Genomic DNA, 20,536 nt, shown 5'->3' with positions numbered 1-20,536 from the left:
TTGGGATTATGGTTTTAAAGGAGGGTTTTTGTGTAATTGACCATAAATGTATGTGTTGACCATGGTGTAGGATCACATAGTGAGTGGAGGATTTCTATTTCCTCCACTCACACATTTTCACATTTCATCTCTTTCTTCCTCATCACAAAACCCTAGCCTCCATGGATGAAGCTTAAAGCTTTAGTGAGGTCCTTCCACTTACTTTAGACCATAAAGCTTGGAATAGTTTTTGTTCCCCTCATCCTCCTCTTCAAAACCCTTGAAGGATCTAGCCTAACTCCTAGTTTTGCTTTGGTATCTAGGGATTCAATTCTCTAGTGAGGTATTGATCTATTATTTTGAAGTATTTTTATGTCATTATTGAGTGTTTTACATACATAGAAGAGAAGGACTTGTATTCTGCCTTTAAACTTTTTTTACTTGAAATAAATCTTGTCAAATTAAATATATAACATGAAAATATAATCAATTAGCTTCCATTTAGTTTTGGTTTCATGTAATTTGGATTTAAAATGAATTAGTTATGAATTTTTGAAGTTGCAAGGTAGTTGCTGGAAATTTAAATCTTTTCTTATCTGGTCCGGAAACGAATTTTTATATGGAGCTGTGGTGCTTCAATTACCTTGAAATTTTTACTGGAACTTTCCCCATGGATTTTACACTACTCAGAATTTTTTCACAATTTTAGAGCATTTCTAATTTTTTTAAAAAATCCGAGATTATCTGTTGTCCATGTTTTTATTGCAATTGGAAAACATATTTTTAGATGATTTATTTCACTAACCTTTTGACATTGGATCATGGCTTAAATTTCTAGTTTTATACGCTCATATGTTTACTTCCAAAATAAATTAGGTTTGCCCAATTTGGATGTCAAATGAATTTTTCATGAATTTTCAAAATTGGAAGCTATAGGCTGAAAATGTGTTTTCTGGGCAGAATTTGTTTCAAAGTTGTGGGTCAAAACTGTTTCAATTGGGAAAATATTTTGTTAAACTAAATTGATATTATCAAATTACAGTGTTTAAGCTTTCATTGGACTTTAGATTCATTCAATTTGGATTAGAATTGAATTTTTTATGAATTTCCCAAGTTGAAGGTAACAAGCTGAAATATCTGTCTTGCGGACCAAAAATTTAAGGCGATTTCATTTCGGTGGTAATTGGAATTTTCATTCCAATTGAGGTAGGAAATGTTTTAGGATTTATATGTGTTGTATTGAGTGTTTCTCATGATTATACAACTTATATGTATACCTTGTCTCAAATTTAGAAAGTTGGTAATTTTTATTTCTTTGTATAAGATTTAAAATTCATGATGATATATAACTTTGATTTGAATTGTCGCATGCTAGAAAATCATGTTTTAATATGCTTGTTAACATATATTAAATTGGTATTGATTGAATAAAAATTGCATATTTTATTTAATATTTATCTTTTGTGAAAGATTAAATCCCATGGCCGTACCTTGCATGAAATTGACTTATGATATGCTTTTAAATTATGTCTTGGCATGTTGTTTAACATACTTTAATTTGAGAGCATTTGGACAAGTATGAAAATCTAGAGATTTTAATTAAAATGATTAATTAAAATCTAATTAAGGGTTCCATTGGCCTAATTAAGTGTTTAACTTGATATTTGTGATAACTATGACTTATGTTCTAGCATATGTTAATTTGGAACCATTTGATGTTGTTTTAGAAGTTAGGGATTTGATTATCATGATTTAATTAAATTCCACTTTATTGTTCTTTTGGCCTAATCGAGTTTTAATGTGGTATATGTAATGACCATGTTATATTGTTTATCATATATTAATTGGAGGTCATTTGATTGAGATTTGAAATTTAGGGAATTTAATTAGTTTATAGATTTAATTCCGTTTCTATGGTATTATTGATTAACTCATGTATTTGACATTGATAGTATGTTTAAAGTATGACTTTTGACTTATAATGAATTTATGAGTTTATGTTTTCAATATTGGATTATATTGTTATAGCGTGTAACGAATCGCACTTTGAAGATTCGACATTGTCATCCTATAGTAGTTGTGGATTTAGAGTATGTGTTGTGTGGATACAATCTACTTGTGCATGGAAGGTGACTTAGTGCATTATATAAATTACGTATAAGTTGTGAACTTATTTGATTATTTTGGAGTCTTGGGACATTATTACTGTGATATGGTTAAAGTTCGGCTTTAGTGCGGGAGGTATGAGTTCTCCCCAATTGAGATAGTGCGCACTAGGGTGGTCTTCCTAGCGGATTAATGCCCGGAATAACCAATTTGTTCTTGGTTTAGTCCGAGACGTGATGTTCAAGTCTTCCACTATTTGTTTTTGCATTCAATTCCAAGTTATCAATCATGTTTATATTGTGACTGTGGTCTTTGCTATTGGCGATTTGATGTTGTTAAGTACATCCATACTAAATTGCTATATTTAGTTGATTTAGCATTTAGATTTCAAGTTAATAACTTTGAGAATCTATATCTAGTTACTTTGTGTAAGCATGTTTCTATCTAGTTGCTTTGTGTAAGTATGTTTCTAACTAGTTGCTTTGTGTAAGCATGTTATATCTTGTTGCTATGTGTAGCATGCTCTTGTGTCGTTGAAATTGCATAAAGGATGTGTTTTATGCTAGAAATGATCTTAGGTAGCTAGGATGCTCCCTGAGTCTCACCTTTGACATAGACGTTAGGTGGAATGAACCACAATGATTAAATCATGTACACTTGTAAAACGTAGGTCGATGCATGCTCATTTCCTACGAGTAGCTTTATGTTACTCACCCCTACGATACTGGGCATATTTCAGGTACATGATACAAGATTGGAGATTGCAATTGCTTGGGTGATTTGCTGAGTTGAGCTTCTTTAGAAATATTCTTGTTCACATGCAAGTGCTAGCATGTTCATGATTTGTCTATGAAATGTAATTTTTTCTAACTTGGAGATCTGACATGTCAAATGTTGTAAATGAGTTGTAATAAGGCCATGGGCCATTGTAGCATGTTTAAAATACCATTTTACACTTGCATGTATGTTCACATCATCACACAATAGCATATAATGCAATTTGATCATGCCATGGGGAGTCATTTTGATGCCTTAGGGATGACATACATCTCTAGTGGCCACTTAGTTTCCTTCGTTTTCGCATTTCGGATCCGTTATCGGGTCATTCTTTTGGTTCATCACAGGACACACTGGGTTGAAAAATCTAGGGTCGTCACAGTAACCCTCATTTGTCTGGTCTTGACCGTCGTCGTACGTGGCAATATAGGCACCGGTAAGTTTGGCACACAGCAGTAGGACTTTAATAAGATACGAAGCCATTTCTACTCCCGCAAGCATGCAGAGCCTCACTAAGTCCTTAAAGAGGTCTAAACAACGACATCAGTATCCTCTAAAAGCAACAATTACAACACATTTAACATAAATAAATTTTTGGTCGACGAAGAAAAAAAGGACGACAAGCCTAATCCAAACAAGCCATACATTCATGGGCCTAAGATTTCAAATTGGGATGAACAGAGAGCGAAATGGATTTCGAAAAACACCAATTCCCACAATTTCATTAGACCCAATAAGCCTAGGGTTCTTCTGGTGACTGGATCATCACCAGAGACGGTGGTTTATCTTGTCTAGGGAGGTGAGAGAGCTGTGTGAGAAATCGCAGGAAGATGTGGAGAACCTTTGGTGGGGATTGGGGTTTGAGTGTCCACTGGGAGTTTCGCCACCGAAAGCCCATCTCCTTTCGTCATCATCACCTACCATTGCCCCCAAATATTTTTTTCGCAATATTTAACCCAAAATTCCTTCCTTATATATATATATATATATATATATACACACACACACACATAGAGACCGAGGGAGAGCTCATTCTATTACGGGTGTCGCGCAACACAGAGAATGTCAGACGTCGGGCGATGGCCCTCCCTCACATCCGCTTCATCGGCCCCAATGGCCGGAACCTCAAGGATGAGATCGGCTGAGTTGGTGTCGCTGCTGCCAGTCCCATCATCGATCCAACCGACTCCTGTTTGGCTGTGTTTGTATATGTGTGTATATATATCTATATATATATATGGTTGTGTTTGTTTGTGTGTGTGTGTATATATATGGTTGTGTTTATACGTGTGTGTATATCTATATATATATATGGCTGTGTTTATATATGTGTGTATATTTATAAATATCAAAAGTACTGTTCGATATGTGAATAGGGTTGATGAGGGTAGGAGGAGGAAGAAGAGGAATGGAATATGTGGAGGGTATTTTGGTCACAAAAATAGTCAATGAGAAGTCAAAGGGTAACATAGTCATTTAACACCTCAAAAGTACTATGACCCCACAAAAAAAATTGACATTTGGGGTGTAAGTGAAATGCTGAACCACTAATTCAAATATAAGTGAAATTTAAAATCAAAATGTTAATCTAGCTGATAAATGACTTAACCTCAAGAGGTCTGAGTGTAATTTACCCTTTAAATTATTTTAAAGTGATCAGAAATATATTGAAAAATTACTTCATGAAAAAAAAATATATATTATACTTTAGTTTATAAACTTTAGGGTAAAGTACAGCAACACTCCCTGAGGTTTGTCAAAAGGATACACAAATGAAACTTAACCTATTTTGGGACAAAAACACCCCTTGTACGAAATTCTATCCAAACAAGGCCTTAAATCTTCTGAAAGATGAAATTACCCCTTAATATTAAAATCAAATTTATTATAAAATATCAGATATAAGAAAAAGACGCAATTGCCCTCTTTTCTCTCTCACCTTGTTCTCCACACCTTCATCTTCATCTCTGCCTCCAAACCTAATACCCAATATTTTGCAGATCCAAAATTCCCATTCTTCTTCCCCTACTTCCTAACCCAAAAACACTTATTCTATCTCTACTCTCAACTTCTCTCTACTCACCTGTGGGTGAAAAATCGGCCGTCCAAGCCACCGACCACTTTTCTTTTCCTTATTCTGATCTCTGTGCCATGACTCGATGCCCATTGGAAACAATCAAAATATTGGATTATGCTTCCTTCTCTTGCCCACCATTCTATTACTCTTACGATGACGGAAGCTTCATTACTCATCTGTATAGCGATAGTTTATTGATACCGATGTCATCGCCAGCGCTGGTTCTCCGAAACTTCACCTTCGGCTGTGTTTAATCCGCACTCACCGAGCTCATCTGTGTCGCCGGGTTCGAGCGTGGACTTCTGTCCTTGCTGGCTCAGCTCCACCTTCTCTTCTCAATTGGGTAATAGATTTTCTTACTGTTTAGTTTCTTACTTGTTCGACGAGGAACGAGTCTGGTGACCGAGTCCACTTATTCTAGTTCCGTATGGGAAATGGCGGATTCCGACGCTGAAGGGCATGAAAATGGTTTCATATTGATTGCCTTTTGTGGGCAATACTTATTAGTTAGCAAGATCAGTTCATATCTTCCACAATACTCATGGATAGAGGATTTGAAGGCTTGCTAATTGGGGGTTATTGTCTTAGGGGTAGTTCATAGTGATAGAAGAGATAGTGGGAATGTTTTGGGCTAACAACCTGGGAATAGAATAATTGATAAAAAAATAATCCATATTCAAGCCATCTAAATATAGGGAGTGAGTGATATAATTCACTAAACTGTCCTTATTTATGTGTCGCTTACAAAAGCAATTCCCGTTGTGAGTGATGGAAGATGAAGATTTTACTTTCTATTTGGATCTTCTATTAAGCTTGGCAACTCAAGCTATTTAGTCCATACCTCATACTATAACATTGATTTCTAGCTCTATCTGAACCGGGTGATCCAAAGCCATCTTTGTCTCTTGATATAAAATCTAATAATAGGGGTTTAATAGACAAAGAATGTAACGACTCGAACCCGGGGGTCCGAATCGCTAACCGGGTCCTTACCCGAACCCCGAGGGTAATTAAAGACAACACCGTTTTATTCCTACTTCAAAACTTGACACATAAGTCAGTCCAGGGTCCCAAAATACTCCAAGATCACAGGTTTACAAGGTGGCCAAATATGCAGGTCAAGAGGGAAGGGTCAGCCAGCTGATAGCCCTTGGTCAGCTGACTGACAAAGCAAGATCGACCGGCTGACCTACATGGTCAGTCTGTTGAAATGGTTGCCAAAGGTGAATGCTCTCGGGACTTTCCAAAAACAGCTTGTCGATCGGCTGGTGAAAGGGGTTCGGTTAACCGAACTTGGGGTTTCGGTCAGCTGATGGTGAGGATCAGTCGGCCGAAACAAGGCTTCCTGAGATTCAACTCTCTGGAATACCAAAAAGTGCACTGTCAGCCGACTGATAGCCCCTTTCAGCCGGCCGACAGGCCTTGGGAAGCTGCTATTTGCAACAAACAACACCAAATGACTAGGCTCGTTGTGAGCCACTCACACAAGACTTGCTACGTAGCCAAATCCCGAATTCACGGCAATAGAACAGGACATAATACATTTAAAAGACATCTATAATTGGTCATAATACACTTCATTACCCATTCATCATGTCATAATTACATAGTCTCAATTTGACTCAAAATACCATTAAGAGTTATAGTTATAATATATGGCCATGATGTTCAAAACGAATACACTTTACAAAAATTTGAGACTTTACAAAAGAATGGCAATTACATAAAAGATGACAAAATGGATTTCTACCCTTCCTTAAGCTTGGGAAGGGTCGGCGTCCACTACCTCCTTTCCGAGCCCTGAAAAATGTTAAATATAATGGGGTGAGCAAATTGCTCAGTAGATGGTGCCTAAGACACACCTCTTGTGACCCCATGATTTCAAATAAAGAATAGGAATCGAGGATAGGGGTCAGGCTATATCGGGAAAGAATACAACAACAATTTCAATTTCAAAATAACAATGTTATGCCATAAAATGCGATACCATGTATGTCGCTCCCTATTTTCAATTCACTTCAAACCGTTAATGCAACCCGTCCCTCGGTACCCCATTGGCGATACGAGGGAAGGATTGGCCACTGTCCCTAACCCTTGGTAACCCCACGACGTCATTTGGGGTCCAGATAGCTCAACCACGCTAAAGGTTTTCCCTAGTTCCCTCTAGGTCACACTAACGCCACGAACCCTCGGTAACCCCTTGGTGTTTGGGTTTTCACAAAAATCCTTTTCTCAAATATTTTTTTCCAAAAACCCCTTTTTCATTCACTTCAAATCACTTTGCCCTTTTTCATGCCGATGTCACAGAGCTTTACCCTTACTATGAAAATAAAAGGATCTCTACTACATAATTTAACATGCTTCCACATAGCAATTTCTAGCAAGATAAATAGCACCATAGGTATGAAAATTAACACATTAGGCATGCTTTTTCATATAATTCAATTAAATACACATACTCATATACTTCATATACATAATCAAGTCACTTTAAAGAGCAATTAACACAATTTAGCATGCTAGGACACTAATCAAGTAAAATTAACTCACAAAGGTGCAAGATTGTATAGATTAGAGACCCTTATCTCAAGAAATACAAAAACCCCCAAATTTGTTCCCTAGATCTCGAATTTTCTATAGTGCACCAAACAAGGAATTGTTCCGATCAAATCGTAGATCTCGCTGTGATCTTTAATTTGCCGCAAATGGCTCCCAAAAATACCAAGAATTGAGGGAGAAATTGTAACGACCCGAACCCGAGGGTCCGAACCGTTACCGGGTCCTTGCCCGAACCCGAGGTCATCTATGTCAATCTGAACATTTTAAGTGCCACAACATCACCTTAGGATCATCCCTAGGCTTTCACGAAGTTCAAAACAAATTCCTAGGGTTCATGAGACGGATACGTTGATGAGAAGAGCAAGCTGGACCAAACAGACTCACTTCGGTCGACCGAAGTAGAGCTTCGGTCGACCGAAACAAGCCCCTTCCAAATCGGTCGACCTTCCAAATCGGTCGACCGATTCCCCCCTTCGGTCGACCGAAACAAAGGTCCTGAGAGCATGAGAATGGTTCAGTCGACCGATGTGCAGATCCCAAAAGTCAAAAGAGGGGTTCGATCGACCGATGCACCATTTCGATCGACCGAAATGGCTTCTTCGAGCCCTGCATCCTGAAGCTGGCCTGCTATGCTTTGAAATGAACTGAAAATGATTGTGAAAAGCTATAGAATGATTCGATCGTGAACTAAGCCATCAAAATGAAACATTCCAAGGATATAAACACGACTACTACTACACGATCATCATACAAGATCATTTATTACAATTACCTGACGTTAATTATAATACTTACATTAGTTCCATTTACATCAAACAAATGCTAAGTCTTATGCTTGAGTTACGAGGCCATGAATAATAACATTTGTTACATTTCCAAAACAATAGACATACAAAAGAATTACCTAAGTACAAAATACCAAAATGGTCTTCTAACAACCTTCAAGCCTGTGGTGGATTTTCATCCGCCAATTCTTTGCCGTAACTTGAAAAAAATATAAAATATAATGGGGTGAGCAAATTGCTCAGTAGATAGCACTTAAGACACGCCTCTTATGTCCCCGTGAATCCATACAAAGAATAGAGCAACAGGAGATGGGGGTCATATAATGTCGGGACAATACACAACATAATAACGAATCTCAATATAATTAATGCAAATGCAATGAATGCAATACATGCCGATGTCGCTCCCCATTTTCATTTCAAAACCATCACTTTCAAACGGTTAATCTAACCCGCCCTTTGGTGACCCCGCAGCGACACGAGAAAAGGATTGCCTAGTGTCCCTGACCTTTGGTACCCCCGCGACGTCATTTTGGGCCCAGCTAGCTCAACCACGCTAGGATAATCTCCCTAATTCCCTCTAGGCAATATTAACCCTCCGGCCCTTTGGTACCCCTGCGGCGACCGGGTTTTCACAAAACTGATTCATCAAAACATTTTCCCCGAAATTCCCAATTTTCCTTTTTCAAACAATTTCCTTCATGAGAACCCGATGATAAGTACATGTATATGTCCCATGCTTTCAATATCATAGAATTTAGAGAAATTGCACTACATAATTAAGCATATTCCATTTTCATCATCTCAAGTAATTTATCAACACATTACACATAACCAAACGACATCTAAGCATGCTTTTCACACCAAACAACTCAGATACATAATCATGTATTTTCTAAACAACACTTAGAAGATCTTTAAAATAGTTAACATTCAATTTAAACATGCTTGCAACATTTTAGTAGATATAATTCACCAAGGAGCAAGATAACATGAATTAAGAACCCCTACCTCTATTTGGATGAAAAGCCCCAAATTCTCTCACAAACCCTAGAATTAGAGATCCTCCAAATGGTGGCCAAGAAGAGATTGGCTCCGATCAACTCGACTTTAATTTGCCACAAACGGCACTTGAAAACATCAAGTATAGAGAGAGAGATCTAGGATTGAAGTTTTAAATGAAAAAGAAAAAGAAAAAAACAAGTAAAGAGGAGAGAGAGAGAAAACTAGCAGGAGAAAGCAAGAAATGGAGACTAAAATGTGGTCTCTATCCTTTTTGTATGCTAATGGTGGGTCCCACCTTTTTTTTTTTTCCTTTTTCTTTTTACCTTTAATTTACACCACCCACACATATATACCCCCATTAAATCATAACCATATGTAACACTTTAAATAAATTAAACATGATGCAAATGAATCCTAACCAAAATCCCATATGCTAAACGTGAAAAGACAAAAATGCCCTTGTGGCAACAAAATTCCTTAAAAATGAAAAATGCTGAAAATTAGAAACATCACAGAAATCAAAACTTAAAGTTTTGATGCAAAAAGAAAAAGAAAATGAAGAGAAAATGAGAGAGAGAGAGAGAGAGAGAACCTGCGGGAGGGAGAAAGAATGAGACCAAATTGTGGTCTCATGGCCACCAAATAAGCTAGTGGTGGGTCCCACCACTTCCCAAAATCTTTTCCTTTTTAATTTTATTTTCAATTCGTATTTTACACCATACAATTAAATATAAATACACACTTAATAATCCACAACCACATACAACACATTAAATAAAAATGTATGTGATGTAAATGGACCCAACCAAAATTCCTGTATACAACAATTCCGGTAGCGGGTCCCACACGGGACCTCCGGCCCGAAAACTGAAAAATACCCAAACGACCACCTTTGTATTCCAAATAGTTCTGAACTCAATGAAACACCCCAACCAACTCTCGGACACAATCGGCACACTCCACAGTGTCCAGTATGCAAGACAGCAAAAGACGAAAATGCCCTTGCAACGACAAAATCTCCAGAAAAATGAAAAATAGCGAAAATGGAAACATCACAATCTTCCCAACTTAAAAAGATTTCATCCCCGAAATCAAGCCATACTTGGGGAAGAAAACAATGCCGGGTACTTAGAGTGAACCTCCTGTTCAAGCTCCCAAATAGCCTCCTCGACTCCGTGGTGCCTCCAAAGAACCTTTCCTAGCGGTATTGTCTTGTCCTTTAACACTTTCTGCCATGTGTCAAGGATCTAGTCCTTCTTTATAGGAGACATCCTCATCAATATCCATATCAACCCAACTTAAAATGTGGGACGGATCCGGCTCATATTTCTGTAACATCAAGACATGAAAAACATTGTGGACTCTGTCCATCTGTGGTGGCAAAGCAAGTCTATAGGTAACCTCTCCTACACGGTCCAAGATCTTAAACGGTTTAATAAATCGTGGCAACAATTTTCCATTCTTCCTGAACCTCATCAAGCCTCCCAGAGAAAAATGTGGTCTCCCACCTCAAAAGATAGTGGTCGTCTCCGCCTATCCGCATAATTCTTCTGTCGGCTCTGAGCTATGAGCAACCTCTGTCTGATCAACTTAATCTTCTCGGTAGTCTCAAGTACAATGTCGGGTCCTAAGGCGGCTATCTCGTCTACCTCAGTCCAACAGACTGGAGACCTACAAGGTCTACCATACAACGCCTCAAATGGAGCCATCTCAATGCTTGCCTGATAACTGTTGTTGTAAGCAAACTCAATAAGTGGTACATGATCTTTCCAACTACCACTTAAACCGAGTACACATGTCTAAAACATATCCTCTAAGATCTGGACGGTACGCTCCGACCAGCCGTCTGTCCGTGGATAGAATGCCGTACTAAGGTGCAACGCTGAGCCAAACGCTGCTTGAAGTCCTTCCCAGAACTTCGAAGTGAACTTGGCATCCCTATCTGAGACAATGGTTACTGGAACTCCATGCAACCTTACAATCTCTTTTACATAAAGTACACCAAGCGCCTTTATGTCATCTGTTGCCTTGATAGGCAAGAAGTAAGCTGTCTTGGTCAGTCTGTCAATGATGACTAATACGGCCTCATTTGCCCTCCGTGATCTAGGAAGACCTGTCACAAAATCTATAGCAATCTGCTCCCATTTCCATTGCACTACAGGCAATGGTTGCAACAAACCAGCTGGTCTCTGATGCTCGGCCTTCACCTGTTGACAGGTAAGGCATATAGCCACAAACTGTGCAACATCTTTTTTCATTCCATTCCACCAATACTGGCGTCTCAAATTGTGATACATTTTTGTACCACCTGGATGAACTGCAAAATGGAAAGTGTGAAATTCTCGTAAGATGTCCTCACGAAAAACTGTGGGAACAACCAACAAACCCTTGTATTATAGACCTCAATCCATATGCAAGGTCCAATCTTTCACTGTCTCACCACTCAACATTAGAGTGTAGATGACATCCAAATCCGGATCCTGTCTCTGTGACTCAATCACTCGTTCGACAAGAGTAAGCTGAGCTACAAGATTAAAAATGCCAACTCACTGCAAACATCAACATCAAAACACTGTAACCCCATCTCTGCCAGATCTTCAAGCATCTTCCATTTACGAATAGCCAAACTGGCAAAAGTTCCTCGAGATTTTCGGCTTAAGGCATCTACTACCACATTTGCTTTACCCGGATGATACGGCAAGTCAAAATTGTAATCTTCCAAGAATTTAACCCATCATATTTGTCTGTTGTTCATGTCCTTTGGGGAGAAAAGGTACTTGAGACTCTTGTGATCTGAGATTACTTTGACTCTCTCACCATATAAGTAATGTCTCAAACACTTCAAGGCAAATATAACTGCCGCTAATTCCAAATCATGAATAGGGTAGTTGTACTCATGAGTCTTCAACTGTCGAGACCCATAAGCCACTACTCTACCATCCTACATCAGTACATAACCCAAACCATCACGCGAAACATCAAATAAATCACATAACCCAAGCCACGCTCGGGTATCACCAACACTGGAGCTGTAGTCAATCTTGTCTTCAACTCCTGAAAGGATGACTCACAAGCTTCATTCCATGTAAACTTGATCCCTTTCCAGGTCAAACAAGTCATAGGTACTGCCAAACGAGAAAAATCATTCACAAATCTTCGGTAGTGACAAGCTAAACTAAGAAAACTACGGATCTCAAACACATTCTTGGGTTGCTCCCAATTCAGAACTGCTTCAATCTTTAATGGGTCCACTGACACTCCACCTTCCGAGACAACATGCCCCAAAAATTTCACCTCTTGTAACCAAAACCCACACGTCTCATAATTGGCATACAATCGGTGCTCTCGTAAAATTTGTAATACAATACTCAAATGGATCTCGTGTTCCTCCCGAGATCGTGACTACACAAGAATGTCGTCCACGAAAACTACCACAAACTAGTCTAAGTAATCGTGAAATATGTGGCTTATCAGGTCCATGAATGCTGCTGGCGCATTAGTTAAGCCAAATGGCATAACAAGGAACTCATAATGTCCATACTGAGCACGAAACGCCGTCTTTGGGATATCCTCATCCCTAACCCGCAACTGATAATAGCCTGACTTTAAGTCAATCTTTGAGAAACAACTGGCTCCTCTCAACTGATCAAATAGATCATCTATCCTTGGCAAATGATACTTGTTCTTGATGGTGGCATAATTCAACTTCCGGTAATCAATGCACAACCTCAAGGAACCATCTTTCTTCTTAACAAACATGACCGGTGCGCCCCACGGTGACACATTCGGTTAGATGAAACCTTTCATTCTCAAATCATCAAGCTGTTTCTTCAATTCTTCCAACTCAACTGGTGCCATACGATACGGTGCCATAGAAATCAGTGCGGTACCTAGCATCAAATCAATAGTAAACTCCACTTCTCGGTGTGGAGGCAACTCTATCAAGTCCTCTGGAAAAACATCTAAGAAATCACGAATAACCACTGGATAATTGATGAGCACTGAAAAGTGCGTATTTAAACCCCTTAAGCTTAGATTGATTTCGTATTATTTCCATTTTCAGGCACTTATCCCGAAAATAAGCTAACTCAGCCAAATAAGAGCTTAATTGAAGCAATTCTAAGATTAAACAAAGAAATGAGCAAAGTGGAGAAAGAAAGAAGCAAAATGAAGCAAAGCAGCAAGTTCGATCGATCCAAGTTCAAGGTTCAATCGATCAAACAATGATCGATCTTAGCACTTCAAGATAGATCCAAGCCTTGACCCAAAGCACTTAAGTCCAAAAGTTCGATCGATCCAACATCATTCTTCGATCGATCGAACACCTTTGTCCTTATCCAAATGATTGATCCTATCCACAGCTGCACCACCCACTAACCACTTTTGTCCTTTTCCCATAAATATTTCCTATAAATATCTCGAATTTGTCTCTTTCCAAAAAGCTTAGCCAGTTGGATTGATCCAGCCTAAGTTCGATCGATCTCATTTACTTTCGATCAATCTGACTTACTTTCGATCGATCGAATTTCCTCTAGTGCGAAAAAGTTAAAATTCCATCTCATTGAAAATTGTCCTTTATCCAATCATTAGGGAATATTGTGTGCACGACCCCAGCTCATTTTGGGTGTCATTTTAACGTACCTATATAAGGATAAGGATTGCTTTTTCAAAAAAAAAAAAAAAGGAAAAACATTATATTTTTCATATCATCTCTTAGAGAGGAAGTTTAGAGGAGGAGGAGGCTAGAGACACCATTGGAGATCTTCATCAACAAGGAGCAAACCTCTTCCATGGAGTTAGCCCTTGAGGGTTGGAGCATCATCACCATGAGTGGCTAGACATCCTTTTGGGGCTAGAGTTAGCCCCAAGCATGCTTTCTATATCTTAATCTTGTGTATTATTGAGGGATTAGTGTTGTAATTGATGTTTTGACACTTTGATATATATAGATCTTGTTTATTCAATGATTTATGTGGTTTAATGCTTCCAATTGATCATTTCATTCTATTCATATGTCTATGTATGCTAGAATTGATGTTCATGTTCTTGTCTCTAGATTTTGTGTTATTGATGCATGTCTATGTGTATTGATGCCATAGATTTAGAGATTGTCAAAACATTGTGCTTAAAAAAATGCTTTTGTGATTCTCTTGATGGTTCATGCTTATCTCTTGATGGATTGTGCCTCTCCCCTAGTTTATTTTCATGCTAGTAGTGTAGATGTAGTGTAGTTGTAGTGTAGTGTTAAATGGGAGGATAATCTATGCTTGTTGTTTGATGATCCAAGCTTTTGAATGCAATTAGCATATGTCTCTAATCTTGTGTTGTATTTGGATCGTGAGCCTAATGAAAGGATTAATGACTTGGTTTGATTTATTGTGCTTTTCACATGTTGTTTAGACAATATATGCTTCATTGCTTAGATATATATTGTGCCTTTCACATGATTTTTAGACAATATATGCTTAACTAGTCATCCTTGCTTGTTGAATCAACCAAATACACACACATCAATATTGCAACACCCTAATTGCCCTCATTAATCACTTGTCAATAATATAGAAATGCATTACTTGGTGGTGATCTCTAAACCCCAAGACTCTTCTCTCTCTTTCTTACTCTTAATTGCACTCTTTTCCTGTTACTTAGTTTAATCTAGTTGCTCTTTAATCAACCAACCAACAAATTGCTTGATCACTCGACCTACTAGCCCTAATTGGGATTCCACAATCAACTCCGACATTGCTCAATCCCCACAATCCCTTAGGACGATCCCTACTCACTCTTGCTACGTTAGTAGTGGTTTTTATAAATTTAAACTTGACCCAAAAAGGCTTTCCTTGAACCGCACATTCACTACATCAATTTTGGCGTTCACGAGCGGCTTTAGTCGTTAAATTTTGGCACTGTTGCCAGGGATTTGTTGATTAGATTTGGCAACGTCGGATTTGTGGAATTGATTAGGATTAGTACTCTTTTGATCGTGTTTTTATTTTATTTTTATTTTTCTTTTTGGTTACTTATTGTGTTGTTCTTACTTAACTAGGTGCATTGTTGGAGAGGAAGCAAGCAAATGAGCCATTGAGCATTCAATTCAAGCAAGCAAAGAAAGGAAAAATACTAAAAACTTTTTTAAAAAATTGCTAAGCTAAGCTTTAAAATTTGGAGTTAAAGTGCTAAAGGACCTTTGTGAGATTTTCTTTACTCAATCCCTTAGTTAAATCGTCGGCCTGCGTGGAGGCTTATTTTTTATTGTCTTGCATCATTGAGCTAAAGTATGGGAGTATGAATTTAATGTTTGTGGAAGAAGTTTAATTGCATTGTTGTGAAGGCATACTGTTTGTTATTCTTTGTGTTTGTTATGTTTTGTATTGTGCATGCATAGGCGTCTTTCATTGAGACCAACTCTTGCCCCTCTTGATTTGCATCTTGAATCTATCGTTAGAAATCCTAGGGGAAGAAGAAGTTCAAATAGAGCCAATCTTTCAATGGATGACCATAATGATGACTATATTGAGGACATTGGTCACATAGACCAACAAGGTATCCTTCATCCCAATGTGCACAATGAAAACATGCAAGTACCATTAGGCATGCCAAAGCCATTCATCCAACCACCACAACAATAAGGCCAAGTTTCGTATGGAATGCCAAGGCCAATGTATGCTCCACAACCTCCAGTTATTAATCAAGGAATTCATAACCAAGGTGTTCATGTTGCACCTCAAGTAGCTAATCCACCTCTTGCTTTGAGAGATCACTATGTGCCTAATGAATACAATGCACCCACATGTAATCAATTGCCACCATTTAGAGCACATCATTATGAAATTAAAGCACAAACTATTCAAATGCTACCTAACTTTCATGGACTTCCTAGTGAAGAACCTTACAAGCATTTGGTTGAATTTCTTGAAGTATGTTTCACCGTAAAATATACGGACATGCCGGAAGAGGTCTTAAGACTCAAACTTTTTCCATTCACCTTAAAGGACAAAGCAAAATATTGGTTTAACAATCTTAGGCCTTTTTCAATCACTTCTTAGGCGGAAATACAACAAGAGTTTTTAAAGAAGTACTATCCGGTTTCTAAGACCAATGTCATGAGAACCTCAATTCGAGAATTTTCACATGGGGATGGAGAAACATTTCATGAGGCATGGGAATGCTTCGATGAATTGCTTAGGAAATGTCCACATCATGACATGCCCAAATGGCAATTAGTTTAATACTTCTTTGAGAGCTTATCGGACAACTATAAGGGTATGGTTGATGTTTCCATGGGTGGCTCTTACATTGATAGGTATGAGGATGACGTGTGGCGTCTTTATGAAAGCATGAGTGAAAATTCTTTGCATAGAATACTATCACCCAAGAATGGTAGAAATTCACAAGGTAGGAAGAGTGTAGGCTTACATCAAGTCAAACATTCAAATGAAATAGCCGCTGAAATGAAGTCTTTGTCTAAAAGGTTTGATCAATTTTTGATTAACCAAAACTCGGCGAACCAAGTATCTTCCTTTCCTAACCATTCTCATCGTGCATCAAATGAAACATGTATGACTTGTTCTAGTTTTCTTCATTCTACTTTCTCATTGTCCTCATGGACAAGTGCATAATAAACCTAATGAACAAGTCAATGCGGCTTTTGTAAACCAAGGGAACAATCCTTATGGTACTCATTATAATCCAGGCTGGAGGAATCATCCGAATTTCTCTTGGAAAAACCAAGGAGAAGGCTTAAACCCTTCCCAAGGCGGTTTCCAAAGGAAATACATTCCACCTCCACTTCAAAACCAAGGATCCCAAGGTTATAGACCTTATCAATCACAAGGGAATCAATTTGCTAATTCTCATTTTCCCAACCAATCTTATTCCCAAGGAAACACTAGAAGTCCCGCCTTTGAAGAAAAAGTTTTAAATGCTTTGGGGACTCTTGAGGCTAACACTCAAGTACTTCATTCTCAGTCTCAATCCATTGCTAAGCTAGAAACCCAAGTAGGGCAAACAACAAGCACTCTTAATGCAAGAGAGAAGGGAAAAATGCCCATTAATGCCCCACTTAAACAACAATGTGTTGTGGAAACCCATTCCTCATCGGAAGGGCATACCATTGAATATGTTAATGCGGTGACTACCTTACAGAGTGGTAGAGTTGTGGACAATCAAGTTAAAATATCCAATGAAGAGAATGAACCGGTGCAACCTCAAGTTGTCACCCGTCCCGTTCGACATCACATTCCTCCTTCATTGCATACACATGATCTTGCAAACGCGAAAGTTTTGAAAAATGTGTTTGAAAAAGAAGTTTTGAAAAATGATGTTGAAAAGGTTTTATTGAAAAATGATTTGAAAACTTCTTATGTTAAAGAGAGTTCAAAAGAAAATTCTGAAAAAGTGTTTGAACCAAATGTTCCATTTCCGGATGCCTTAAAAGGATCCATTTCAAAAGACAAGCAAAAGGCAAAAACCAATGAAATCATGGAAATGTTTAGGCAAGTGAAAGTTAACCTTCCACTATTGGATGCAATTAAGCAAATTCTGGCTTATGCCAAATTCTTGAAAGATTTATGCACCCAAAAGCGGAAGAACAAGAGCCAAGCACCAAGAAAAGTGGTTTTGACCGAGCAAGTAAGCTCAATTTTGCAACATAACACTCTTCCAAAGTTTAAGGACCCCGGTTCACCCACTACATCATGCATCATTGGTGATCATATCATTAATCGGGCACTTCTTGACTTAGGAGTAAGTGTTAACCTTCTTCCATATTCGGTCTATGTTAAATTGGGCCTAGGTGAATTAAAACTGACGTCGGTAGTTTTGCAACTTGCCGACCGATCCCTTAAGAAACCTAGGGGTGTCATTGAGGATGTTTTGATCAAGATTGATAAATTCTTTTTCCTGGTTGATTTCATTGTCATTGACACGGAACCAGTTTCCAATCTTAAGAGCCAAATTCCCGTTATCCTTGGCCGTCCTTTCTTGGCAACCGCTAATGCCAACATCAATTGTAGAATAGGGGTGATGAAGATTTTATTTGGCCATATGAAGGTAAAGTTGAATATCTTTAATCCCACACCCAATTCACTTAACAAGTATGAAAGAGAGGTCAATGTTGTAGAAAAATGTCATGATCTTCATTGCCAAGGAAATGAGCTTTTGTGTAAAACCAAACTTCCAAAGGATCATCTTCAACCTTGCATTCTCAAAGTGTTGTTTCAAATTCTTACTTTGAAAGGGCATGGAAGCTCAAAGGTTTTAATTGCATAGACAAAGGATCAAAAGCTTCTTTTGAGCTTGATCCAATAAGTTCTTCAAAGGACCATTTGTTGGGTGGAGTTCAAAGTATTTATTACCCCAACAAGGAGGGGATGCATCACAAGATCTTTGACCCGGGCCGAAAGAGCCCAACGTCATGCTAGAGACGTTAAAGACTAACAAAGGCATTCGTAGGGTGTCAAAACCCTATTCCTCCCCCATTTCTATCTTTCATTTTGTTTCTTGCGAAGTCTACATACTTGTTTTAGGTTCACATGCATTGAAAGGAACTTTGGTGAGGATTGCATAAGCCTTTATGTTATAATTGAGCATTTGGCAAAGTTCGATCGATCGAACTGTGGATTGCGCTCAACACTTAGAAAAATTTTTGAGCCTGCATAAACCTGCATATTTCAGCTCTCTATCCCATCATTCGAATTCAATTCAAGATCAATCTGAAAATTTTTGATCGATCCAACATTAAGGTTGGATCGATCTCAAGTTCCAGCACTTAGCCAATTTTTGAACTAAAAACCTGCATATTTTTGCTCTCTTTCTAATCGATCGAACTCTTGTTTCGATCGATCACAAATCTTCATTTCATTATTTTAACTTTAGTTTGACTTTTCAACTTTTCAAAAATCCAAAAATATTTTCATTTTTATTTATTTTTATTCTATTTTCACTTTCATTTTATTTTGTTTTAATTTTCAACAAGTTTTCAAAAATTCAAAAATATTTTAATTTATTTAGTTTTTAATTAATTATATTTATAAAAAAAAATCCAAAAATACTTTGAAAGGAGTTCATCAAAGTTCAATCGATCACAACTCATCTTCGATTGATCGAACTAATCGGGAAATGTTTTTAAAAACAAATCCAAGGGTCTTAGGATCGATCATTTGGATCGATCTCACTCACCAAACCCTAGCCTCTCGTCCCTTTTCATTGTGAATCATCTCTCCAAGCTCCGGCAACTCCTCCGGCATGATCCAAGCATCTGGAATCTCAGCTCATCTCCATCCTCTTCATCTCAGATCATCTCAGTTCATTCTCCATTCTCTCGCTCTCTTGAGGTAAGATCCGAGACATCCTTCCCTAGATTTGAACTTTCATGCATCAATACTTGTTTCAAATATCGTAATCATGTTGCTCTCATGTTGAATCTTCCATTCTCAAAGCTCTAGCATCCATGTCTATATATATATGTGTGTGTGTATATGTGTGCATAGATTTTGAAGATTTTGTTAGATTTGGGTGTTTGGGCCACGTTTGGAGTGCATTTAAGCTTGATTTGTGTTGATTGGAGGGCCTACGAACTCACTCGTGCGGGCCCCATGCTTCAAAAGTCACAGATTTGTGACTGTTAGGTTTCATCATCGCACTGTTCGATCGATCAAATATATTTATGATCGATCGAATATTTGCAATCGATCCAACTCAACTTTCAATCGATCCAACTTTTTTGATCGATCTCATTTCTTTTTCTGATCGATCGAATTTCACAGATCTCATATACACACTTCATTCATCTTATCTTATGTTCATGCTACTTTATATATGCCCAATGCTTGTGATATTCCACATTGGATGCATTTCATACTCACATTGTTTAGCATGTTTCATATTCTGCCACTTGCATAGAATCATGCGATATTTTGTTTTGTCTATCTTATTTGACATACATGTTTCTATATTATGCCTTATATTCTATATATGCTGGCACTAACTTTTTAATTTCTATTTGCAGACTATGGCTCGCGTTAAGACTGTAGCGCGTAGACACCATTACGGCACCAGATGCAGACTTGACGACGGGGACGGTCCATCTCATGTCCGTGACCCTACTCCCGACCACACACAGAGGAGAGTCCGACAGTGGACTGGGGAGACTGCGCAGCCCTCTCATACAGAGGAGCCATTACACCCTACTCCACCCTAGTCGCCGGCTTGTCCAGTATTCACTCCATCACCATCTCCACCGTATAGA

The 20,536-nt window shown here is 38.2% G+C and overlaps 1 pseudogene; it reads right to left on the bottom strand.

Annotated features, from left to right (window-relative positions):
- Nucleotides 1–16,396: 16,396 nt before the first annotated feature.
- LOC132310779 (small nucleolar RNA R71) lies at nucleotides 16,397–16,495 on the bottom strand (annotated as a pseudogene).
- Nucleotides 16,496–20,536: the final 4,041 nt, after the last annotated feature.

The sequence above is a fragment of the Cornus florida genome, unplaced genomic scaffold, assembly GCF_030987335.1.
Source record: "Cornus florida cultivar Cherokee Brave unplaced genomic scaffold, ASM3098733v1 CherokeeBrave_3.0.0_Hap2_Chr05, whole genome shotgun sequence".
Taxonomy (NCBI): domain Eukaryota; kingdom Viridiplantae; phylum Streptophyta; class Magnoliopsida; order Cornales; family Cornaceae; genus Cornus; species Cornus florida.
This window is presented reverse-complemented; position numbering and strand designations above follow the sequence as displayed.